The 19,084-nt window shown below is 42.3% G+C and overlaps 59 non-coding genes across 59 annotated transcripts; all 59 read left to right on the plus strand.

The window, feature by feature from the left end:
* Window positions 1-12: 12 nt before the first annotated feature.
* On the plus strand, window positions 13-85 carry trnak-uuu (transfer RNA lysine (anticodon UUU)). Its single transcript has one exon. It is a non-coding gene; the product is annotated as a tRNA-Lys (tRNA).
* Window positions 86-4,000: 3,915 nt separating this feature from the next.
* On the plus strand, window positions 4,001-4,073 carry trnak-uuu (transfer RNA lysine (anticodon UUU)). The gene has a single exon. It is a non-coding gene; the product is annotated as a tRNA-Lys (tRNA).
* A 356-nt stretch (window positions 4,074-4,429) lies between these two features.
* On the plus strand, window positions 4,430-4,502 carry trnak-uuu (transfer RNA lysine (anticodon UUU)). The gene has a single exon. It is a non-coding gene; the product is annotated as a tRNA-Lys (tRNA).
* A 359-nt stretch (window positions 4,503-4,861) lies between these two features.
* trnak-uuu (transfer RNA lysine (anticodon UUU)) lies at window positions 4,862-4,934 on the plus strand. The gene has a single exon. It is a non-coding gene; the product is annotated as a tRNA-Lys (tRNA).
* Window positions 4,935-5,129: 195 nt separating this feature from the next.
* On the plus strand, window positions 5,130-5,203 carry trnai-aau (transfer RNA isoleucine (anticodon AAU)). The gene has a single exon. It is a non-coding gene; the product is annotated as a tRNA-Ile (tRNA).
* Window positions 5,204-5,301: 98 nt separating this feature from the next.
* Window positions 5,302-5,374, plus strand: trnak-uuu (transfer RNA lysine (anticodon UUU)). Its single transcript has one exon. It is a non-coding gene; the product is annotated as a tRNA-Lys (tRNA).
* A 356-nt stretch (window positions 5,375-5,730) lies between these two features.
* On the plus strand, window positions 5,731-5,803 carry trnak-uuu (transfer RNA lysine (anticodon UUU)). The gene has a single exon. It is a non-coding gene; the product is annotated as a tRNA-Lys (tRNA).
* Window positions 5,804-5,998: 195 nt separating this feature from the next.
* trnai-aau (transfer RNA isoleucine (anticodon AAU)) lies at window positions 5,999-6,072 on the plus strand. Its single transcript has one exon. It is a non-coding gene; the product is annotated as a tRNA-Ile (tRNA).
* Window positions 6,073-6,170: 98 nt separating this feature from the next.
* Window positions 6,171-6,243, plus strand: trnak-uuu (transfer RNA lysine (anticodon UUU)). Its single transcript has one exon. It is a non-coding gene; the product is annotated as a tRNA-Lys (tRNA).
* Window positions 6,244-6,438: 195 nt separating this feature from the next.
* trnai-aau (transfer RNA isoleucine (anticodon AAU)) lies at window positions 6,439-6,512 on the plus strand. The gene has a single exon. It is a non-coding gene; the product is annotated as a tRNA-Ile (tRNA).
* Window positions 6,513-6,602: 90 nt separating this feature from the next.
* On the plus strand, window positions 6,603-6,675 carry trnak-uuu (transfer RNA lysine (anticodon UUU)). Its single transcript has one exon. It is a non-coding gene; the product is annotated as a tRNA-Lys (tRNA).
* Window positions 6,676-7,042: 367 nt separating this feature from the next.
* Window positions 7,043-7,115, plus strand: trnak-uuu (transfer RNA lysine (anticodon UUU)). Its single transcript has one exon. It is a non-coding gene; the product is annotated as a tRNA-Lys (tRNA).
* Window positions 7,116-7,310: 195 nt separating this feature from the next.
* On the plus strand, window positions 7,311-7,384 carry trnai-aau (transfer RNA isoleucine (anticodon AAU)). Its single transcript has one exon. It is a non-coding gene; the product is annotated as a tRNA-Ile (tRNA).
* Window positions 7,385-7,482: 98 nt separating this feature from the next.
* trnak-uuu (transfer RNA lysine (anticodon UUU)) lies at window positions 7,483-7,555 on the plus strand. Its single transcript has one exon. It is a non-coding gene; the product is annotated as a tRNA-Lys (tRNA).
* Window positions 7,556-7,750: 195 nt separating this feature from the next.
* Window positions 7,751-7,824, plus strand: trnai-aau (transfer RNA isoleucine (anticodon AAU)). The gene has a single exon. It is a non-coding gene; the product is annotated as a tRNA-Ile (tRNA).
* A 530-nt stretch (window positions 7,825-8,354) lies between these two features.
* trnak-uuu (transfer RNA lysine (anticodon UUU)) lies at window positions 8,355-8,427 on the plus strand. Its single transcript has one exon. It is a non-coding gene; the product is annotated as a tRNA-Lys (tRNA).
* Window positions 8,428-8,783: 356 nt separating this feature from the next.
* Window positions 8,784-8,856, plus strand: trnak-uuu (transfer RNA lysine (anticodon UUU)). Its single transcript has one exon. It is a non-coding gene; the product is annotated as a tRNA-Lys (tRNA).
* A 184-nt stretch (window positions 8,857-9,040) lies between these two features.
* Window positions 9,041-9,114, plus strand: trnai-aau (transfer RNA isoleucine (anticodon AAU)). The gene has a single exon. It is a non-coding gene; the product is annotated as a tRNA-Ile (tRNA).
* Window positions 9,115-9,212: 98 nt separating this feature from the next.
* On the plus strand, window positions 9,213-9,285 carry trnak-uuu (transfer RNA lysine (anticodon UUU)). Its single transcript has one exon. It is a non-coding gene; the product is annotated as a tRNA-Lys (tRNA).
* Window positions 9,286-9,480: 195 nt separating this feature from the next.
* trnai-aau (transfer RNA isoleucine (anticodon AAU)) lies at window positions 9,481-9,554 on the plus strand. The gene has a single exon. It is a non-coding gene; the product is annotated as a tRNA-Ile (tRNA).
* A 90-nt stretch (window positions 9,555-9,644) lies between these two features.
* Window positions 9,645-9,717, plus strand: trnak-uuu (transfer RNA lysine (anticodon UUU)). The gene has a single exon. It is a non-coding gene; the product is annotated as a tRNA-Lys (tRNA).
* Window positions 9,718-9,912: 195 nt separating this feature from the next.
* trnai-aau (transfer RNA isoleucine (anticodon AAU)) lies at window positions 9,913-9,986 on the plus strand. The gene has a single exon. It is a non-coding gene; the product is annotated as a tRNA-Ile (tRNA).
* Window positions 9,987-10,084: 98 nt separating this feature from the next.
* On the plus strand, window positions 10,085-10,157 carry trnak-uuu (transfer RNA lysine (anticodon UUU)). The gene has a single exon. It is a non-coding gene; the product is annotated as a tRNA-Lys (tRNA).
* Window positions 10,158-10,341: 184 nt separating this feature from the next.
* Window positions 10,342-10,415, plus strand: trnai-aau (transfer RNA isoleucine (anticodon AAU)). The gene has a single exon. It is a non-coding gene; the product is annotated as a tRNA-Ile (tRNA).
* A 98-nt stretch (window positions 10,416-10,513) lies between these two features.
* On the plus strand, window positions 10,514-10,586 carry trnak-uuu (transfer RNA lysine (anticodon UUU)). The gene has a single exon. It is a non-coding gene; the product is annotated as a tRNA-Lys (tRNA).
* Window positions 10,587-10,781: 195 nt separating this feature from the next.
* Window positions 10,782-10,855, plus strand: trnai-aau (transfer RNA isoleucine (anticodon AAU)). Its single transcript has one exon. It is a non-coding gene; the product is annotated as a tRNA-Ile (tRNA).
* Window positions 10,856-10,945: 90 nt separating this feature from the next.
* Window positions 10,946-11,018, plus strand: trnak-uuu (transfer RNA lysine (anticodon UUU)). The gene has a single exon. It is a non-coding gene; the product is annotated as a tRNA-Lys (tRNA).
* Window positions 11,019-11,202: 184 nt separating this feature from the next.
* trnai-aau (transfer RNA isoleucine (anticodon AAU)) lies at window positions 11,203-11,276 on the plus strand. Its single transcript has one exon. It is a non-coding gene; the product is annotated as a tRNA-Ile (tRNA).
* Window positions 11,277-11,374: 98 nt separating this feature from the next.
* Window positions 11,375-11,447, plus strand: trnak-uuu (transfer RNA lysine (anticodon UUU)). Its single transcript has one exon. It is a non-coding gene; the product is annotated as a tRNA-Lys (tRNA).
* A 184-nt stretch (window positions 11,448-11,631) lies between these two features.
* Window positions 11,632-11,705, plus strand: trnai-aau (transfer RNA isoleucine (anticodon AAU)). Its single transcript has one exon. It is a non-coding gene; the product is annotated as a tRNA-Ile (tRNA).
* A 98-nt stretch (window positions 11,706-11,803) lies between these two features.
* trnak-uuu (transfer RNA lysine (anticodon UUU)) lies at window positions 11,804-11,876 on the plus strand. The gene has a single exon. It is a non-coding gene; the product is annotated as a tRNA-Lys (tRNA).
* A 195-nt stretch (window positions 11,877-12,071) lies between these two features.
* On the plus strand, window positions 12,072-12,145 carry trnai-aau (transfer RNA isoleucine (anticodon AAU)). The gene has a single exon. It is a non-coding gene; the product is annotated as a tRNA-Ile (tRNA).
* A 90-nt stretch (window positions 12,146-12,235) lies between these two features.
* On the plus strand, window positions 12,236-12,308 carry trnak-uuu (transfer RNA lysine (anticodon UUU)). The gene has a single exon. It is a non-coding gene; the product is annotated as a tRNA-Lys (tRNA).
* A 139-nt stretch (window positions 12,309-12,447) lies between these two features.
* trnak-uuu (transfer RNA lysine (anticodon UUU)) lies at window positions 12,448-12,520 on the plus strand. The gene has a single exon. It is a non-coding gene; the product is annotated as a tRNA-Lys (tRNA).
* A 195-nt stretch (window positions 12,521-12,715) lies between these two features.
* trnai-aau (transfer RNA isoleucine (anticodon AAU)) lies at window positions 12,716-12,789 on the plus strand. Its single transcript has one exon. It is a non-coding gene; the product is annotated as a tRNA-Ile (tRNA).
* A 347-nt stretch (window positions 12,790-13,136) lies between these two features.
* Window positions 13,137-13,210, plus strand: trnai-aau (transfer RNA isoleucine (anticodon AAU)). Its single transcript has one exon. It is a non-coding gene; the product is annotated as a tRNA-Ile (tRNA).
* A 98-nt stretch (window positions 13,211-13,308) lies between these two features.
* On the plus strand, window positions 13,309-13,381 carry trnak-uuu (transfer RNA lysine (anticodon UUU)). Its single transcript has one exon. It is a non-coding gene; the product is annotated as a tRNA-Lys (tRNA).
* A 195-nt stretch (window positions 13,382-13,576) lies between these two features.
* On the plus strand, window positions 13,577-13,650 carry trnai-aau (transfer RNA isoleucine (anticodon AAU)). Its single transcript has one exon. It is a non-coding gene; the product is annotated as a tRNA-Ile (tRNA).
* A 90-nt stretch (window positions 13,651-13,740) lies between these two features.
* Window positions 13,741-13,813, plus strand: trnak-uuu (transfer RNA lysine (anticodon UUU)). Its single transcript has one exon. It is a non-coding gene; the product is annotated as a tRNA-Lys (tRNA).
* Window positions 13,814-14,008: 195 nt separating this feature from the next.
* On the plus strand, window positions 14,009-14,082 carry trnai-aau (transfer RNA isoleucine (anticodon AAU)). The gene has a single exon. It is a non-coding gene; the product is annotated as a tRNA-Ile (tRNA).
* A 98-nt stretch (window positions 14,083-14,180) lies between these two features.
* Window positions 14,181-14,253, plus strand: trnak-uuu (transfer RNA lysine (anticodon UUU)). Its single transcript has one exon. It is a non-coding gene; the product is annotated as a tRNA-Lys (tRNA).
* Window positions 14,254-14,436: 183 nt separating this feature from the next.
* On the plus strand, window positions 14,437-14,510 carry trnai-aau (transfer RNA isoleucine (anticodon AAU)). The gene has a single exon. It is a non-coding gene; the product is annotated as a tRNA-Ile (tRNA).
* Window positions 14,511-14,608: 98 nt separating this feature from the next.
* Window positions 14,609-14,681, plus strand: trnak-uuu (transfer RNA lysine (anticodon UUU)). The gene has a single exon. It is a non-coding gene; the product is annotated as a tRNA-Lys (tRNA).
* A 183-nt stretch (window positions 14,682-14,864) lies between these two features.
* On the plus strand, window positions 14,865-14,938 carry trnai-aau (transfer RNA isoleucine (anticodon AAU)). Its single transcript has one exon. It is a non-coding gene; the product is annotated as a tRNA-Ile (tRNA).
* Window positions 14,939-15,293: 355 nt separating this feature from the next.
* On the plus strand, window positions 15,294-15,367 carry trnai-aau (transfer RNA isoleucine (anticodon AAU)). Its single transcript has one exon. It is a non-coding gene; the product is annotated as a tRNA-Ile (tRNA).
* Window positions 15,368-15,733: 366 nt separating this feature from the next.
* On the plus strand, window positions 15,734-15,807 carry trnai-aau (transfer RNA isoleucine (anticodon AAU)). Its single transcript has one exon. It is a non-coding gene; the product is annotated as a tRNA-Ile (tRNA).
* A 358-nt stretch (window positions 15,808-16,165) lies between these two features.
* Window positions 16,166-16,239, plus strand: trnai-aau (transfer RNA isoleucine (anticodon AAU)). Its single transcript has one exon. It is a non-coding gene; the product is annotated as a tRNA-Ile (tRNA).
* Window positions 16,240-16,337: 98 nt separating this feature from the next.
* trnak-uuu (transfer RNA lysine (anticodon UUU)) lies at window positions 16,338-16,410 on the plus strand. Its single transcript has one exon. It is a non-coding gene; the product is annotated as a tRNA-Lys (tRNA).
* Window positions 16,411-16,594: 184 nt separating this feature from the next.
* Window positions 16,595-16,668, plus strand: trnai-aau (transfer RNA isoleucine (anticodon AAU)). Its single transcript has one exon. It is a non-coding gene; the product is annotated as a tRNA-Ile (tRNA).
* Window positions 16,669-17,023: 355 nt separating this feature from the next.
* Window positions 17,024-17,097, plus strand: trnai-aau (transfer RNA isoleucine (anticodon AAU)). The gene has a single exon. It is a non-coding gene; the product is annotated as a tRNA-Ile (tRNA).
* A 98-nt stretch (window positions 17,098-17,195) lies between these two features.
* On the plus strand, window positions 17,196-17,268 carry trnak-uuu (transfer RNA lysine (anticodon UUU)). The gene has a single exon. It is a non-coding gene; the product is annotated as a tRNA-Lys (tRNA).
* Window positions 17,269-17,463: 195 nt separating this feature from the next.
* On the plus strand, window positions 17,464-17,537 carry trnai-aau (transfer RNA isoleucine (anticodon AAU)). The gene has a single exon. It is a non-coding gene; the product is annotated as a tRNA-Ile (tRNA).
* Window positions 17,538-17,627: 90 nt separating this feature from the next.
* Window positions 17,628-17,700, plus strand: trnak-uuu (transfer RNA lysine (anticodon UUU)). Its single transcript has one exon. It is a non-coding gene; the product is annotated as a tRNA-Lys (tRNA).
* A 195-nt stretch (window positions 17,701-17,895) lies between these two features.
* On the plus strand, window positions 17,896-17,969 carry trnai-aau (transfer RNA isoleucine (anticodon AAU)). Its single transcript has one exon. It is a non-coding gene; the product is annotated as a tRNA-Ile (tRNA).
* A 98-nt stretch (window positions 17,970-18,067) lies between these two features.
* trnak-uuu (transfer RNA lysine (anticodon UUU)) lies at window positions 18,068-18,140 on the plus strand. Its single transcript has one exon. It is a non-coding gene; the product is annotated as a tRNA-Lys (tRNA).
* Window positions 18,141-18,324: 184 nt separating this feature from the next.
* trnai-aau (transfer RNA isoleucine (anticodon AAU)) lies at window positions 18,325-18,398 on the plus strand. Its single transcript has one exon. It is a non-coding gene; the product is annotated as a tRNA-Ile (tRNA).
* Window positions 18,399-18,496: 98 nt separating this feature from the next.
* On the plus strand, window positions 18,497-18,569 carry trnak-uuu (transfer RNA lysine (anticodon UUU)). The gene has a single exon. It is a non-coding gene; the product is annotated as a tRNA-Lys (tRNA).
* A 195-nt stretch (window positions 18,570-18,764) lies between these two features.
* trnai-aau (transfer RNA isoleucine (anticodon AAU)) lies at window positions 18,765-18,838 on the plus strand. Its single transcript has one exon. It is a non-coding gene; the product is annotated as a tRNA-Ile (tRNA).
* Window positions 18,839-18,928: 90 nt separating this feature from the next.
* On the plus strand, window positions 18,929-19,001 carry trnak-uuu (transfer RNA lysine (anticodon UUU)). Its single transcript has one exon. It is a non-coding gene; the product is annotated as a tRNA-Lys (tRNA).
* The last annotated feature ends 83 nt before the right edge of the window (window positions 19,002-19,084 follow it).

Consider the following 19,084-nt stretch of genomic DNA (forward strand, 5'->3'; position numbering starts at 1 on the left):
CTATCTGCAGTAGCCTGGATAGCTCAGTCGGTAGAGCATCAGACTTTTAATCTGAGGGTCCAGGGTTCAAGTCCCTGTTCAGGCGACCCATTTACTTATGTTTAGACAAATGGTTGTGACGGAACCAAAAGATGTTAACCAACAGTAATAGACAGGGACACAGAGATTTGGTGTCCAAACAGAGAAGTATGGCTTCCTTTTAAACCCTTCTGCCTGATTTCAGTTAGCTGTAAGAAAAAAATAACATGACATTTGGAATAGTTTCATGAGGCCGGTTAGCTCAGTTGGTTAGAGCGTGGTGCTAATAATGCCAAGGTCATGGGTTCGATCCCCAAACGGGCCACATTTTGCACTGCTTGCCAATTTGACAATACTTTCACTTTCTTTTTGATTTAAAACAATCTGAACTGCAAAAACCTTGCTACTTAACTGTAAGTAAGTAAGTAAGTAAGTAATATATATTTATATAGCGCTTTTAGAGACCAGGGTCACAAAGCGCTTTAACAATCAAAACAATACTCAAAACAGTACATACTTCAAAGATCAAGACAACACCGAGAACAACACAGGAGTTCGAGAAATTCAAGGAAAAGCCTGAACAAATAGAAACGTCTTAAGATGTTTCTTAAAGGAGTCAGTAGACTCCATCAAGCGCAAAGAGAGAGGAAGATTGTTCCAAAGCTTAGGAGCAACAGCCTGAAAAGATTTCTCTCCTCTGGTCCTGAGCCGTGTGCGTGGAACCATAAGTAGATTCTGATCCACAGACCTCAGAGACCGAGCTGGGGTGTAAGGCTGGATCAGATCAGTGATGTAAGGAGGAGCCTGACCATGAATAGCTCTGAAAGTAAGAACCAGAATTTTAAAGTTGATCCTGAAAGAAACTGGAAGCCAGTGAAGAGTTTTAAGGACCGGAGAAATGTGAGTTCTTCGACTAGAGCGGGTCAGAATTCTCGCTGCAGAGTTCTGAATCAACTGCAGGCGAGACAGCTCCTTCTTGTTAAGACATGAAAACAAACTGTTACAATAGTCCAGACGAGAAGAAACAAACGCATGGATTACAAGCTCCAGATCATGTTGTGACAGCATTTTCCTAAGTTTAGAGATTTTTCTCAGTTGAAGGAAACAGTTTCTGGTCAGTTTTCTACAGTGTTGAACAAGAGACATGTCTTTATCAAATACAACACCCAGGTTTCTCAGGCTCAGTTTGACAGACTGACCTAAGTCACCCAAGTACTGACTCAACCCTGGAATCGTATCATCAGGAGCAATCACCAGAGTTTCAGTTTTGTCCACATTAAGCTGTAAAGTGTTTTCACTCAGCCATTGTTTGATTTCTAGCAAACAATTGACTAAGCTGTTCAGCCTTTGGGGCTCAGTTGGGTCAAAAGAGCAGTAGAGCTGGATGTCATCAGCAAAAATGTGATAAGAAACATCTGGAAATCTCTGAATGATTTTACCAAGGGGAATCAAGTACAGCAAAAACAATAAAGGACCCAGAACAGAACCTTGAGGGACTCCACACAACAGATCTGCCGATTCAGACCTCATTTGATTGGCAGATACACTAAAACTGCGCCCAGAAAGGTAAGATGAGAACCATTCTAACACAGACCCAGACAGTCCCACTTCATCCCTTAGTCTTCTCAGCAGGATCTGGTGATCAACTGTGTCAAAGGCTGACGACAGATCCAAGAGAACCAGAACAGTGAATTTACCAGAGTCAGCCGACATCATGATGTCACTGGACACTTTCAGTAAAGCTGTCTCCGTAGAGTGATGTTTACGGAAGCCAGACTGAAACTTCTCATGGATGTCGCTCTGATCCAAGAACAAAGACAGCTGCTCGGACACCACCTTCTCCAAGATCTTGGACAAGAAAGGGAGCTTAGAAATAGGCCTGAAATTACTGAGGTCAGTTGGGTCTAAGCCTGGTTTTTTGAGCAGAGGCTCCACAATGGCATGTTTAAATGCATTGGGAAAAAACCCTGTGGAAAGGGAGAGGTTCACCATATTGGTAACCCAGGGGCCAATTACATCAAATACTTTGATAAAAAGCCTACAAGGAAGGACGTCATCTGAGCAAGAGGAGGGTTTCATCTTGTTCACTAGTGCTGAAATATCACCCAAAGATACAGCAGTGAAGGATGACCAAGAGGAGGAGATGGGCTCAGAGACAGTAGGGGTTCCCAACAAAGGGGGAGAGATTTTCTCTTTGATCAATTTAATTTTGTCAATGAAAAATCTCAACAATGCATTGCTGTCAGCTTCACAGAAGACCGGCGTGATTTGAGGAGCAGGAGACACGAGAGAATTAATCGTGTCAAACAAAACTTTGGGGTTTTTCCTATTTGCTGCTACCAGTTTTCTGATGTAATCAGATCCAGCAGTTTCTACCATCTCATTGTAAGAAGTCAACAGATCCCTGAGGTGAAGTCTGTGCACCTCAAGTTTAGTGGACTTCCAGAGACGCTCAGTCTTTCGACAAAGTCTCTTCAGACTCAGGAGATCTTCATTTGTCCAAGGGCACCGTTTTTTCTGAATTTTCAAGTTCGATTTAACAGGTGCCACTTGATCCAGTATTTCAACACAATGATCAGTAAAACAGTGAATCAAACTGTCCACATCTGGACAGTCATCAAAGGAAAGACGGTCAAACATAGCAGAAAAACTGTCTGCAGTATCGGCTGAGATGACACGCCTCTGAGACCTAACTTTCAAAGGCTTAGGTTCAGGGATGAAGTCCAGGTTGAACAAGACAAGAGAATGATCACTCAGATGGACATCATGTACAGATACATTAGAAATGTTCAGGCCAAGAGTAAAAACTAAGTCTAAAATGTGGCCTTTTTGATGAGTGGGTTCAGAAACATGTTGCTCAAAATTAAAGGCTTCAGTTAAAGTTAAAAGTTCTTTAGCAGAACAAGATGTGACGTCATCAACATGAAGATTAAAGTCTCCAAGAATAAGAACAGATTCCATCTGAATAATGGAAGATAAGAAGTCACTAAAGTCTTTCAAGAACATCGCCGCAGGACCAGGCGGACGGTAGATTGACACACAATAGAAAGGTCTTGTAGAACCAACCAAGATCATCTGAGACTCAAAAGAAGTGAATTCCTGTGTCTGAATCACTTTGCAAGAACAACTCTCCCTAAAAACAGTAGCAAGACCTCCTCCACGACCAGAGAGGCGAGGCTTCCCCAGGACAGCGCTCCCTACTGGACAGAGTTCGTTCAGATGAATAAACTCTTCCTCTCTCTGCCAAGTCTCAGAAAGACATAATAAATCCAAATTAACTCTTGTGAAAAGATCATTAAGAATAAAGGATTTATTAGTAATGGAGCGAACATTAAGAAGTCCCACATTCAGCACCGATGACGTCACTGACGACGCCGCGTCACTGACAGGCGCGCAGAGCGGGATCTTTTGAAGCGAACAGCGGTCACGTGGGTACCAGCTGTCACTGAAGTTCAACTCGGTTGTAAAAGTCGAATTAAAGAGAGGAAATGAAAAAATCTTACCACCTTTCGTTGAGGTCTGGACAGACGGCAGCGCTGATGTGTCGTCACACACAGTGAGAGGGATGTCGATCAAATATCGATGACGTTCGATGACGTCAGAGTTGTTCCGAGCGATCGCAACTGCACGTCTCATCCTGACCTGTACTCCAGCCGGACTCGATCCCTTGTGGAAATCGCCCGGTACTCGAGAGATCAAACGATATTCCACAGAGTCCGAGTCGATGAGAAGCGGAGCCGGAAACACGTTCACCGGACGTTGGTAACGGTCGCGAGTGAAGTCCTCCATCGACTCTCTGATGTTGAAAAGAGCATCACGATCATAGATCCGAGATGCTTGAGACATATCTTAAGTGATATGAGCATAATATCCGGACAAGTAGTCGTTAAAACGACTGTTTTTGGCAATTATTGCAGGAGCTTACGTTTCAAGCAGCCGATCAAAGGCTCACCGGAAGCGGAAGTGTCTGCTGTCTGCAGTAGCCTGGATAGCTCAGTCGGTAGAGCATCAGACTTTTAATCTGAGGGTCCAGGGTTCAAGTCCCTGTTCAGGCGACCCACTTACTTATGTTTAGACAAATGGTTGTGACGGAACCAAAAGATGTTAACCAACAGTAATAGACAGGGACACAGAGATTTGGTGTCCAAACAGAGAACTATGGCTTCCTTTTAAAACATTCTGCCTGATTTCAGTTAGCTGTAAGAAAAAAATAACATGACATTTGGAATAGTTTCATGAGGCCGGTTAGCTCAGTTGGTTAGAGCGTGGTGCTAATAATGCCAAGGTCATGGGTTCGATCCCCAAACGGGCCACATTTTGCACTGCTTGCCAATTTGACAATACTTTCACTTTCTTTTTGATTTAAAACAATGTGAACTGCAAAAACCTTGCTACTTAACTGTCTGCAGTAGCCTGGATAGCTCAGTCGGTAGAGCATCAGACTTTTAATCTGAGGGTCCAGGGTTCAAGTCCCTGTTCAGGCGACCCACTTACTTATGTTTAGACAAATGGTTGTGACGGAACCAAAACATGCAACAAACATGTTAACCAACAGTAATAGACAGGGACACAGAGATTTGGTGTCCAAACAGAGAAGTATGGCTTCCTTTTAAACCCTTCTGCCTGATTTCAGTTAGCTGTAAGAAAAAAATAACATGACATTTGGAATAGTTTCATGAGGCCGGTTAGCTCAGTTGGTTAGAGCGTGGTGCTAATAACGCCAAGTTCATGGGTTCGATCCCCATACGGGCCACATTTTGCACTATTTGACAATACTTTCACTTTCTTTTTGATTTAAAACAATCTGAACTGCAAAAACCTTGCTACTTAACTGTCTGCAGTAGCCTGGATAGCTCAGTCGGTAGAGCATCAGACTTTTAATCTGAGGGTCCAGGGTTCAAGTCCCTGTTCAGGCGACCCAGTTACTTATATTTAGACAAATGGTTGTGACGGAACCAAAACATGCAACAAAGATGTTAACCAACAGTAATAGACAGGGACACAGAGATTTGGTGTCCAAACAGAGAAGTATGGCTCCCTTTTAAACCCTTCTGCCTGATTTCAGTTAGCTGTAAGAAAAAAATAACATGACATTTGGAATAGATTCATGAGGCCGGTTAGCTCAGTTGGTTAGAGCGTGGTGCTAATAACGCCAAGGTCATGGGTTCGATCCCCATACGGGCCACATTTTGCACTGCTTGCCAATTTGACAATACTTTCACTTTCTTTTTGATTTAAAACAATCTGAACTGCAAAAACCTTGCTACTTAACTGTCTGCAGTAGCCTGGATAGCTCAGTCGGTAGAGCATCAGACTTTTAATCTGAGGGTCCAGGGTTCAAGTCCCTGTTCAGGCGACCCACTTACTTATGTTTAGACAAATGGTTGTGACGGAACCAAAAGATGTTAACCAACAGTAATAGACAGGGACACAGAGATTTGGTGTCCAAACAGAGAAGTATGGCTTCCTTTTAAACCCTTCTGCCTGATTTCAGTTAGCTGTAAGAAAAAAATAACATGACATTTGGAATAGTTTCATGAGGCCGGTTAGCTCAGTTGGTTAGAGCGTGGTGCTAATAATGCCAAGGTCATGGGTTCGATCCCCAAACGGGCCACATTTTGCACTGCTTGCCAATTTGACAATACTTTCACTTTCTTTTTGATTTAAAACAATGTGAACTGCAAAAACCTTGCTACTTAACTGTCTGCAGTAGCCTGGATAGCTCAGTCGGTAGAGCATCAGACTTTTAATCTGAGGGTCCAGGGTTCAAGTCCCTGTTCAGGCGACCCACTTACTTATGTTTAGACAAATGGTTGTGACGGAACCAAAACATGCAACAAAGACGTTAACCAACAGTAATAGACAGGGACACAGAGATTTGGTGTCCAAACAGAGAAGTATGGCTTCCTTTTAAACCCATCTGCCTGATTTCAGTTAGCTGTAAGAAAAAAATAACATGACATTTGGAATAGTTTCATGAGGCCGGTTAGCTCAGTTGGTTAGAGCGTGGTGCTAATAACGCCAAGGTCATGGGTTCGATCCCCATACGGGCCACATTTTGCACTGCTTGCCAATTTGACAATACTTTCACTTTCTTTTTGATTTAAAACAATCTGAACTGCAAAAACCTTGCTACTTAACTGTCTGCAGTAGCCTGGATAGCTCAGTCGGTAGAGCATCAGACTTTTAATCTGAGGGTCCAGGGTTCAAGTCCCTGTTCAGGCGACCCAGTTACTTATATTTAGACAAATGGTTGTGACGGAACCAAAACATGCAACAAAGATGTTAACCAACAGTAATAGACAGGGACACAGAGATTTGGTGTCCAAACAGAGAAGTATGGCTTCCTTTTAAACCCTTCTGCCTGATTTCAGTTAGCTGTAAGAAAAAAATAACATGACATTTGGAATAGATTCATGAGGCCGGTTAGCTCAGTTGGTTAGAGTGTGGTGCTAATAACGCCAAGGTCATGGGTTCGATCCCCATACGGGCCACATTTTGCACTATTTGACAATACTTTCACTTTCTTTTTGATTTAAAACAATCTGAACTGCAAAAACCTTGCTACTTAACTGTCTGCAGTAGCCTGGATAGCTCAGTCGGTAGAGCATCAGACTTTTAATCTGAGGGTCCAGGGTTCAAGTCCCTGTTCAGGCGACCCAGTTACTTATATTTAGACAAATGGTTGTGACGGAACCAAAACATGCAACAAAGATGTTAACCAACAGTAATAGACAGGGACACAGAGATTTGGTGTCCAAACAGAGAAGTATGGCTTCCTTTTAAACCCTTCTGCCTGATTTCAGTTAGCTGTAAGAAAAAAATAACATGACATTTGGAATAGATTCATGAGGCCGGTTAGCTCAGTTGGTTAGAGCGTGGTGTTAATAATGCCAAGGTCATGGGTTCGATCCCCATACGGGCCACATTTTGCACTGCTTGCCAATTTGACAATACTTTCACTTTCTTTTTGATTTAAAACAATGTGAACTGCAAAAACCTTGCTACTTAACTGTCTGCAGTAGCCTGGATAGCTCAGTCGGTAGAGCATCAGACTTTTAATCTGAGGGTCCAGGGTTCAAGTCCCTGTTCAGGCGACCCACTTACTTATGTTTAGACAAATGGTTGTGACGGAACCAAAACATGCAACAAAGACGTTAACCAACAGTAATAGACAGGGACACAGAGATTTGGTGTCCAAACAGAGAAGTATGGCTTCCTTTTAAACCCATCTGCCTGATTTCAGTTAGCTGTAAGAAAAAAATAACATGACATTTGGAATAGTTTCATGAGGCCGGTTAGCTCAGTTGGTTAGAGCGTGGTGCTAATAACGCCAAGGTCATGGGTTCGATCCCCATACGGGCCACATTTTGCACTGCTTGCCAATTTGACAATACTTTCACTTTCTTTTTGATTTAAAACAATCTGAACTGCAAAAACCTTGCTACTTAACTGTCTGCAGTAGCCTGGATAGCTCAGTCGGTAGAGCATCAGACTTTTAATCTGAGGGTCCAGGGTTCAAGTCCCTGTTCAGGCGACCCAGTTACTTATATTTAGACAAATGGTTGTGACGGAACCAAAACATGCAACAAAGATGTTAACCAACAGTAATAGACAGGGACACAGAGATTTGGTGTCCAAACAGAGAAGTATGGCTTCCTTTTAAACCCTTCTGCCTGATTTCAGTTAGCTGTAAGAAAAAAATAACATGACATTTGGAATAGATTCATGAGGCCGGTTAGCTCAGTTGGTTAGAGTGTGGTGCTAATAACGCCAAGGTCATGGGTTCGATCCCCATACGGGCCACATTTTGCACTATTTGACAATACTTTCACTTTCTTTTTGATTTAAAACAATCTGAACTGCAAAAACCTTGCTACTTAACTGTCTGCAGTAGCCTGGATAGCTCAGTCGGTAGAGCATCAGACTTTTAATCTGAGCGTCCAGGGTTCAAGTCCCTGTTCAGGCGACCCAGTTACTTATATTTAGACAAATGGTTGTGACGGAACCAAAACATGCAACAAAGATGTTAACCAACAGTAATAGACAGGGACACAGAGATTTGGTGTCCAAACAGAGAAGTATGGCTTCCTTTTAAACCCTTCTGCCTGATTTCAGTTAGCTGTAAGAAAAAAATAACATGACATTTGGAATAGATTCATGAGGCCGGTTAGCTCAGTTGGTTAGAGCGTGGTCTTAATAATGCCAAGGTCATGGGTTCGATCCCCATACGGGCCACATTTTGCACTGCTTGCCAATTTGACAATACTTTCACTTTATTTTTGATTTAAAACAATCTGAACTGCAAAAACCTTGCTACTTAACTGTCTGCAGTAGCCTGGATAGCTCAGTCGGTAGAGCATCAGACTTTTAATCTGAGGGTCCAGGGTTCAAGTCCCTGTTCAGGCGACCCACTTACTTATGTTTAGACAAATGGTTGTGACGGAACCAAAATATGTTAACCAACAGTAATAGACAGGGACACAGAGATTTGGTGTCCAAACAGAGAAGTATGGCTTCCTTTTAAACCCTTCTGCCTGATTTCAGTTAGCTGTAAGAAAAAAATAACATGACATTTGGAATAGATTCATGAGGCCGGTTAGCTCAGTTGGTTAGAGCGTGGTGCTAATAACGCCAAGGTCATTGGTTCGATCCCCATACGGGCCACATTTTGCACTGCTTGCCAATTTGACAATACTTTCACTTTCTTTTTGATTTAAAACAATCTGAACTGCAAAAATCTTGCTACTTAACTGTCTGCAGTAGCCTGGATAGCTCAGTCGGTAGAGCATCAGACTTTTAATCTGAGGGTCCAGGGTTCAAGTCCCTGTTCAGGCGACCCACTTACTTATGTTTAGACAAATGGTTGTGACGGAACCAAAAGATGTTAACCAACAGTAATAGACAGGGACACAGAGATTTGGTGTCCAAACAGAGAAGTATGGCTTCCTTTTAAACCCTTCTGCCTGATTTCAGTTAGCTGTAAGAAAAAAATAACATGACATTTGGAATAGTTTCATGAGGCCGGTTAGCTCAGTTGGTTAGAGCGTGGTGCTAATAACGCCAAGGTCATGGGTTCGATCCCCATACGGGCCACATTTTGCACTGCTTGCCAATTTGACAATACTTTCACTTTCTTTTTGATTTAAAACAATCTGAACTGCAAAAACCTTGCTACTTAACTGTCTGCAGTAGCCTGGATAGCTCAGTCGGTAGAGCATCAGACTTTTAATCTGAGGGTCCAGGGTTCAAGTCCCTGTTCAGGCGACCCACTTACTTATATTTAGACAAATTGTTGTGAGGGAACCAAAACATGCAACAAAGATGTTAACCAACAGTAATAGACAGGGACACAGAGATTTGGTGTCCAAACAGAGAAGTATGGCTTCCTTTTAAACCCTTCTGCCTGATTTCAGTTAGCTGTAAGAAAAAAATAACATGACATTTGGAATAGATTCATGAGGCCGGTTAGCTCAGTTGGTTAGAGCGTGGTGCTAATAACGCCAAGGTCATGGGTTCGATCCCCATACGGGCCACATTTTGCACTATTTGACAATACTTTCACTTTCTTTTTGATTTAAAACAATCTGAACTGCAAAAACCTTGCTACTTAACTGTCTGCAGTAGCCTGGATAGCTCAGTCGGTAGAGCATCAGACTTTTAATCTGAGGGTCCAGGGTTCAAGTCCCTGTTCAGGCGACCCAGTTACTTATATTTAGACAAATGGTTGTGACGGAACCAAAACATGCAACAAAGATGTTAACCAACAGTAATAGACAGGGACACAGAGATTTGGTGTCCAAACAGAGAAGTATGGCTTCCTTTTAAACCCTTCTGCCTGATTTCAGTTAGCTGTAAGAAAAAAATAACATGACATTTGGAATAGATTCATGAGGCCGGTTAGCTCAGTTGGTTAGAGTGTGGTGCTAATAACGCCAAGGTCATGGGTTCGATCCCCATACGGGCCACATTTTGCACTGCTTGCCAATTTGACAATACTTTCACTTTCTTTTTGATTTAAAACAATCTGAACTGCAAAAATCTTGCTACTTAACTGTCTGCAGTAGCCTGGATAGCTCAGTCGGTAGAGCATCAGACTTTTAATCTGAGGGTCCAGGGTTCAAGTCCCTGTTCAGGCGACCCACTTACTTATGTTTAGACAAATGGTTGTGACGGAACCAAAAGATGTTAACCAACAGTAATAGACAGGGACACAGAGATTTGGTGTCCAAACAGAGAAGTATGGCTTCCTTTTAAACCCTTCTGCCTGATTTCAGTTAGCTGTAAGAAAAAAATAACATGACATTTGGAATAGTTTCATGAGGCCGGTTAGCTCAGTTGGTTAGAGCGTGGTGCTAATAACGCCAAGGTCATGGGTTCGATCCCCATACGGGCCACATTTTGCACTGCTTGCCAATTTGACAATACTTTCACTTTCTTTTTGATTTAAAACAATCTGAACTGCAAAAACCTTGCTACTTAACTGTCTGCAGTAGCCTGGATAGCTCAGTCGGTAGAGCATCAGACTTTTAATCTGAGGGTCCAGGGTTCAAGTCCCTGTTCAGGCGACCCACTTACTTATATTTAGACAAATTGTTGTGAGGGAACCAAAACATGCAACAAAGATGTTAACCAACAGTAATAGACAGGGACACAGAGATTTGGTGTCCAAACAGAGAAGTATGGCTTCCTTTTAAACCCTTCTGCCTGATTTCAGTTAGCTGTAAGAAAAAAATAACATGACATTTGGAATAGATTCATGAGGCCGGTTAGCTCAGTTGGTTAGAGCGTGGTGCTAATAACGCCAAGGTCATGGGTTCGATCCCCATACGGGCCACATTTTGCACTATTTGACAATACTTTCACTTTCTTTTTGATTTAAAACAATCTGAACTGCAAAAACCTTGCTACTTAACTGTCTGCAGTAGCCTGGATAGCTCAGTCGGTAGAGCATCAGACTTTTAATCTGAGGGTCCAGGGTTCAAGTCCCTGTTCAGGCGACCCACTTACTTATGTTTAGACAAATGGTTGTGACGGAACCAAAAGATGTTAACCAACAGTAATAGACAGGGACACAGAGATTTGGTGTCCAAACAGAGAAGTATGGCTTCCTTTTAAACCCTTCTGCCTGATTTCAGTTAGCTGTAAGAAAAAAATAACATGACATTTGGAATAGATTCATGAGGCCGGTTAGCTCAGTTGGTTAGAGCGTGGTGCTAATAACGCCAAGGTCATGGGTTCGATCCCCATACGGGCCACATTTTGCACTGCTTGCCAATTTGACAATACTTTCACTTTCTTTTTGATTTAAAACAATCTGAACTGCAAAAATCTTGCTACTTAACTGTCTGCAGTAGCCTGGATAGCTCAGTCGGTAGAGCATCAGACTTTTAATCTGAGGGTCCAGGGTTCAAGTCCCTGTTCAGGCGACCCACTTACTTATGTTTAGACAAATGGTTGTGACGGAACCAAAAGATGTTAACCAACAGTAATAGACAGGGACACAGAGATTTGGTGTCCAAACAGAGAAGTATGGCTTCCTTTTAAACCCTTCTGCCTGATTTCAGTTAGCTGTAAGAAAAAAATAACATGACATTTGGAATAGTTTCATGAGGCCGGTTAGCTCAGTTGGTTAGAGCGTGGTGCTAATAACGCCAAGGTCATGGGTTCGATCCCCATACGGGCCACATTTTGCACTGCTTGCCAATTTGACAATACTTTCACTTTCTTTTTGATTTAAAACAATCTGAACTGCAAAAACCTTGCTACTTAACTGTCTGCAGTAGCCTGGATAGCTCAGTCGGTAGAGCATCAGACTTTTAATCTGAGGGTCCAGGGTTCAAGTCCCTGTTCAGGCGACCCACTTACTTATATTTAGACAAATTGTTGTGACGGAACCAAAACATGCAACAAAGATGTTAACCAACAGTAATAGACAGGGACACAGAGATTTGGTGTCCAAACAGAGAAGTATGGCTTCCTTTTAAACCCTTCTGCCTGATTTCAGTTAGCTGTAAGAAAAAAATAACATGACATTTGGAATAGATTCATGAGGCCGGTTAGCTCAGTTGGTTAGAGCGTGGTGCTAATAACGCCAAGGTCATGGGTTCGATCCCCATACGGGCCACATTTTGCACTATTTGACAATACTTTCACTTTCTTTTTGATTTAAAACAATCTGAACTGCAAAAACCTTGCTACTTAACTGTCTGCAGTAGCCTGGATAGCTCAGTCGGTAGAGCATCAGACTTTTAATCTGAGGGTCCAGGGTTCAAGTCCCTGTTCAGGCGACCCATGGCCAAGGTCATGGGTTCGATCCCCATACGGGCCACATTTTGCACTGCTTGCCAATTTGACAATACTTTCACTTTCTTTTTGATTTAAAACAATCTGAACTGCAAAAACCTTGCTACTTAACTGTCTGCAGTAGCCTGGATAGCTCAGTCGGTAGAGCATCAGACTTTTAATCTGAGGGTCCAGGGTTCAAGTCCCTGTTCAGGCGACCCACTTACTTATATTTAGACAAATTGTTGTGACGGAACCAAAACATGCAACAAAGATGTTAACCAACAGTAATAGACAGGGACACAGAGATTTGGTGTCCAAACAGAGAAGTATGGCTTCCTTTTAAACCCTTCTGCCTGATTTCAGTTAGCTGTAAGAAAAAAATAACATGACATTTGGAATAGATTCATGAGGCCGGTTAGCTCAGTTGGTTAGAGCGTGGTGCTAATAACGCCAAGGTCATGGGTTCGATCCCCATACGGGCCACATTTTGCACTATTTGACAATACTTTCACTTTCTTTTTGATCTAAAACAATGTGAACTTCAAAAACCTTGCTACTTAACTATCTGCAGTAGCCTGCATAGCTCAGTCGGTAGAGCATCAGACTTTTAATCTGAGGGTCCAGGGTTCAAGTCCCTGTTCAGGCGACCCATTTACTTATGTTTAGACAAATGGTTGTGACGGAACCAAAAGATGTTAACCAACAGTAATAGACAGGGACACAGAGATTTGGTGTCCAAACAGAGAAGTATGGCTTCCTTTTAAACCCTTCTGCCTGATTTCAGGTAGCTGTAAGAAAAAAATAACATGACATTTGGAATAGTTTCATGAGGCCGGTTAGCTCAGTTGGTTAGAGCGTGGTGCTAATAACGCCAAGGTCATGGGTTCGATCCCCATACGGGCCACATTTTGCACTGCTTGCCAATTTGACAATACTTTCACTTTCTTTTTGATTTAAAACAATCTGAACTGCAAAAACCTTGCTACTTAACTGTCTGCAGTAGCCTGGATAGCTCAGTCGGTAGAGCATCAGACTTTTAATCTGAGGGTCCAGGGTTCAAGTCCCTGTTCAGGCGACCCAGTTACTTATATTTAGACAAATGGTTGTGACGGAACCAAAACATGCAACAAAGATGTTAACCAACAGTAATAGACAGGGACACAGAGATTTGGTGTCCAAACAGAGAAGTATGGCTTCCTTTTAAACCCTTCTGCCTGATTTCAGTTAGCTGTAAGAAAAAAATAACATGACATTTGGAATAGATTCATGAGGCCGGTTAGCTCAGTTGGTTAGAGCGTGGTGCTAATAACGCCAAGGTCATGGGTTCGATCCCCATACGGGCCACATTTTGCACTATTTGACAATACTTTCACTTTCCTTTTGATTTAAAACAATCTGAACTGCAAAAACCTTGCTACTTAACTGTCTGCAGTAGCCTGGATAGCTCAGTCGGTAGAGCATCAGACTTTTAATCTGAGGGTCCAGGGTTCAAGTCCCTGTTCAGGCGACCCAGTTACTTATATTTAGACAAATGGTTGTGACGGAACCAAAACATGCAACAAAGATGTTAACCAACAGTAATAGACAGGGACACAGAGATTTGGTGTCCAAACAGAGAAGTATGGCTTCCTTTTAAACCGTTCTGCCTGATTTCAGTTAGCTGTAAGAAAAAAATAACATGACATTTGGAATAGTTTCATGAGGCCGGTTAGCTCAGTTGGTTAGAGCGTGGTGCTAATAACGCCAAGGTCATGGGTTCGATCCCCATACGGGCCACATTTTGCACTGCTTGCCAATTTGACAATACTTTCACTTTCTTTTTGATTTAAAACAATGTGAACTGCAAAAACCTTGCTACTTAACTATCTGCAGTAGCCTGGATAGCTCAGTCGGTAGAGCATCAGACTTTTAATCTGAGGGTCCAGGGTTCAAGTCCCTGTTCAGGCGACCCACTTACTTATGTTTAGAAAAAGGTTGTGACGGAACCAAAAGATGTTAACCAACAGTAATAGACAGGGACACAGAGATTTGGTGTCCAAACAGAGAAGTCTTGCTTCCTTTTAAACCCTTCTGCCTGATTTCAGTTAGCTGTAAGAAAAAAATAACATGACATTTGGAATAGATTCATGAGGCCGGTTAGCTCAGTTGGTTAGAGCGTGGTGCTAATAACGCCAAGGTCATGGGTTCGATCCCCATACGGGCCACATTTTGCACTGCTTGCCAATTTGACAATACTTTCACTTTCTTTTTGATTTAAAACAATCTGAACTGCAAAAACCTTGCTACTTAACTGTCTGCAGTAGCCTGGATAGCTCAGTCGGTAGAGCATCAGACTTTTAATCTGAGGGTCCAGGGTTCAAGTCCCTGTTCAGGCGACCCACTTACTTATGTTTAGACAAATGGTTGTGACGGAACCAAAAGATGTTACCCACAGTAATAGACAGGGACACAGAGATTTGGTGTCCAAACAGAGAAGTATGGCTTCCTTTTAAACCCTTCTGCCTGATTTCAGTTAGCTGTAAGAAAAAAATAACATGACATTTGGAATAGATTCATGAGGCCGGTTAGCTCAGTTGGTTAGAGCGTGGTGCTAATAACGCCAAGGTCATGGGTTCGATCCCCATACGGGCCACATTTTGCACTGCTTGCCAATTTGACAATACTTTCACTTTCTTTTTGATTTAAAACAATCTGAACTTCAAAAACCTTGCTACTTAACTATCTGCAGTAGCCTGGATAGCTCAGTCGGTAGAGCATCAGACTTTTAATATGAGGGTCCAGGGTTCAAGTCCCTGTTCAGGCGACCCATTTACTTATGTTTAGACAAATGGTTGTGACGGAACCAAAAGATGTTAACCAACAGTAATAGACAGGGACACAGAGATTTGGTGTCCAAACAGAGAAGTATGGCTTCCTTTTAAACCCTTCTGCCTGATTTCAGTTAGCTGTAAGAAAAAAATAACATGACATTTGGAATAGTTTCATGAGGCCGGTTAGCTCAGTTGGTTAGAGCGTGGTGCTAATAACGCCAAGGTCATGGGTTCGATCCCCATACGGGCCACATTTTGCACTGCTTGCCAATTTGACAATACTTTCACTTTCTTTTTGATTTAAAACAATCTGAACTGCAAAAACCTTGCTACTTAACTGTCTGCAGTAGCCTGGATAGCTCAGTCGGTAGAGCATCAGACTTTTAATCTGAGGGTCCAGGGTTCATGTCCCTGTTCAGGCGACCCAGTTACTTATATTTAGACAAATGGTTGTGACGGAACCAAAACATGCAACAAAGATGTTAACCAACAGTAATAGACAGGGACACAGAGATTTGGTGTCCAAACAGAGAAGTATGGCTTCCTTTTAAACCCTTCTGCCTGATTTCAGTTAGCTGTAAGAAAAAAATAACATGACATTTGGAATAGATTCATGAGGCCGGTTAGCTCAGTTGGTTAGAGCGTGGTGCTAATAACGCCAAGGTCATGGGTTCGATCCCCATACGGGCCACATTTTGCACTATTTGACAATACTTTCACTTTCTTTTTGATTTAAAACAATCTGAACTGCAAAAACCTTGCTACTTAACTGTCTGCAGTAGCCTGGATAGCTCAGTCGGTAGAGCATCAGACTTTTAATCTGAGGGTCCAGGATTCAAGTCCCTGTTCAGGCGACCCACTTACTTATGTTTAGACAAATGGTTGTGACGGAACCAAAACATGCAACAAAGATGTTAACCAACAGTAATAGACAGGGACACAGAGATTTGGTGTCCAAACAGAGAAGCATGGCTTCCTTTTAAACCCTTCTGCCTGATTTCAGTTAGCTGTAAGAAAAAAATAACATGACATTTGGAATAGTTTCATGAGGCCGGTTAGCTCAGTTGGTTAGAGCGTGGTGCTAATAACGCCAAGGTCATGGGTTCGATCCCCATACGGGCCACATTTTGCACTGCTTGCCAATTTGACAATACTTTCACTTTCTTTTTGATTTAAAACAATGTGAACTGCAAAAACCTTGCTACTTAACTATCTGCAGTAGCCTGGATAGCTCAGTCGGTAGAGCATCAGACTTTTAATCTGAGGGTCCAGGGTTCAAGTCCCTGTTCAGGCGACCCACTTACTTATGTTTAGACAAATGGTTGTGACGGAACCAAAAGATGTTAACCAACAGTAATAGACAGGGACACAGAGATTTGGTGTCCAAACAGAGAAGTATGGCTTCCTTTTAAACCCTTCTGCCTGATTTCAGTTAGCTGTAAGAAAAAAATAACATGACATTTGGAATGGATTCATGAGGCCGGTTAGCTCAGTTGGTTAGAGCGTGGTGCTAATAACGCCAAGGTCATGGGTTCGATCCCCATACGGGCCACATTTTGCACTGCTTGCCAATTTGACAATACTTTCACTTTCTTTTTGATTTAAAACAATCTGAACTTCAAAAACCTTGCTACTTAACTATCTGCAGTACCCTGGATAGCTCAGTCGGTAGAGCATCAGACTTTTAATCTGAGGGTCCAGGGTTCAAGTCCCTGTTCAGGCGACCCATTTACTTATGTTTAGACAAATGGTTGTGACGGAACCAAAAGATGTTAACCAACAGTAATAGACAGGGACACAGAGATTTGGTGTCCAAACAGAGAAGTATGGCTTCCTTTTAAACCCTTCTGCCTGATTTCAGTTAGCTGTAAGAAAAAAATAACATGACATTTGGAATAGTTTCATGAGGCCGGTTAGCTCAGTTGGTTAGAGCGTGGTGCTAATAACGCCAAGGTCATGGGTTCGATCCCCATACGGGCCACATTTTGCACTGCTTGCCAATTTGACAATACTTTCACTTTCTTTTTGATTTAAAACAATCTGAACTGCAAAAACCTTGCTACTTAACTGTCTGCAGTAGCCTGGATAGCTCAGTCGGTAGAGCATCAGACTTTTAATCTGAGGGTCCAGGGTTCAAGTCCCTGTTCAGGCGACCCAGTTACTTATATTTAGACAAATGGTTGTGACGGAACCAAAACATGCAACAAAGATGTTAACCAACAGTAATAGACAGGGACACAGAGATTTGGTGTCCAAACAGAGAAGTATGGTTTCCTTTTAAACCCTTCTGCCTGATTTCAGTTAGCTGTAAGAAAAAAATAACATGACATTTGGAATAGATTCATGAGGCCGGTTAGCTCAGTTGGTTAGAGCGTGGTGCTAATAACGCCAAGGTCATGGGTTCGATCCCCATACGGGCCACATTTTGCACTATTTGACAATACTTTCACTTTCCTTTTGATTTAAAACAATCTGAACTGCAAAAACCTTGCTACTTAACTGTCTGCAGTAGCCTGGATAGCTCAGTCGGTAGAGCATCAGACTTTTAATCTGAGGGTCCAGGGTTCAAGTCCCTGTTCAGGCGACCCACTTACTTATGTTTAGACAAATGGTTGTGACGGAACCAAAACATGCAACAAAGATGTTAACCAACAGTAATAGACAGGGACACAGAGATTTGGTGTCCAAACAGAGAAGTATGGCTTCCTTTTAAACCCTTCTGCCTGATTTCAGTTAGCTGTAAGAAAAAAATAACATGACATTTGGAATAGATTCATGAGGCCGGTTAGCTCAGTTGGTTAGAGCGTGGTGCTAATAACGCCAAGGTCATGGGTTCGATCCCCATACGGGCCACATTTTGCACTGCTTGCCAATTTGACAATACTTTCACTTTCTTTTTGATTTAAAACAATCTGAACTTCAAAAACCTTGCTACTTAACTATCTGCAGTAGCCTGGATAGCTCAGTCGGTAGAGCATCAGACTTTTAATCTGAGGGTCCAGGGTTCAAGTCCCTGTTCAGGCGACCCATTTACTTATGTTTAGACAAATGGTTGTGACGGAACCAAAAGATGTTAACCAACAGTAATAGACAGGGACACAGAGATTTGGTGTCCAAACAGAGAAGTATGGCTTCCTTTTAAACCCTTCTGCCTGATTTCAGTTAGCTGTAAGAAAAAAATAACATGACATTTGGAATAGTTTCATGAGGCCGGTTAGCTCAGTTGGTTAGAGCGTGGTGCTAATAACGCCAAGGTCATGGGTTCGATCCCCATACGGGCCACATTTTGCACTGCTTGCCAATTTGACAATACTTTCACTTTCTTTTTGATTTAAAACAATCTGAACTGCAAAAACCTTGCTACTTAACTGTCTGCAGTAGCCTGGATAGCTCAGTCGGTAGAGCATCAGACTTTTAATCTGAGGGTCCAGGGTTCAAGTCCCTGTTCAGGCGACCCAGTTACTTATATTTAGACAAATGGTTGTGACGGAACCAAAACATGCAACAAAGATGTTAACCAACAGTAATAGACAGGGACACAGAGATTTGGTGTCCAAACAGAGAAGTATGGCTTCCTTTTAAACCCTTCTGCCTGATTTCAGTTAGCTGTAAGAAAAAAATAACATGACATTTGGAATAGATTCATGAGGCCGGTTAGCTCAGTTGGTTAGAGCGTGGTGCTAATAACGCCAAGGTCATGGGTTCGATCCCCATACGGGCCACATTTTGCACTAATTGACAATACTTTCACTTTCTTTTTGATTTAAAACAATCTGAACTGCAAAAACCTTGCTACTTAACTGTCTGCAGTAGCCTGGATAGCTCAGTCGGTAGAGCATCAGACTTTTAATCTGAGGGTCCAGGGTTCAAGTCCCTGTTCAGGCGACCCACTTACTTATGTTTAGACAAATGGTTGTGACAGAACCAAAACATGCAACAAAGATGTTAACCAACAGTAATAGACAGGG

Source organism: Callionymus lyra, chromosome 6 (genome assembly GCF_982586985.1).
Source record: "Callionymus lyra chromosome 6, fCalLyr1.hap1.1, whole genome shotgun sequence".
Taxonomy (NCBI): domain Eukaryota; kingdom Metazoa; phylum Chordata; class Actinopteri; order Syngnathiformes; family Callionymidae; genus Callionymus; species Callionymus lyra.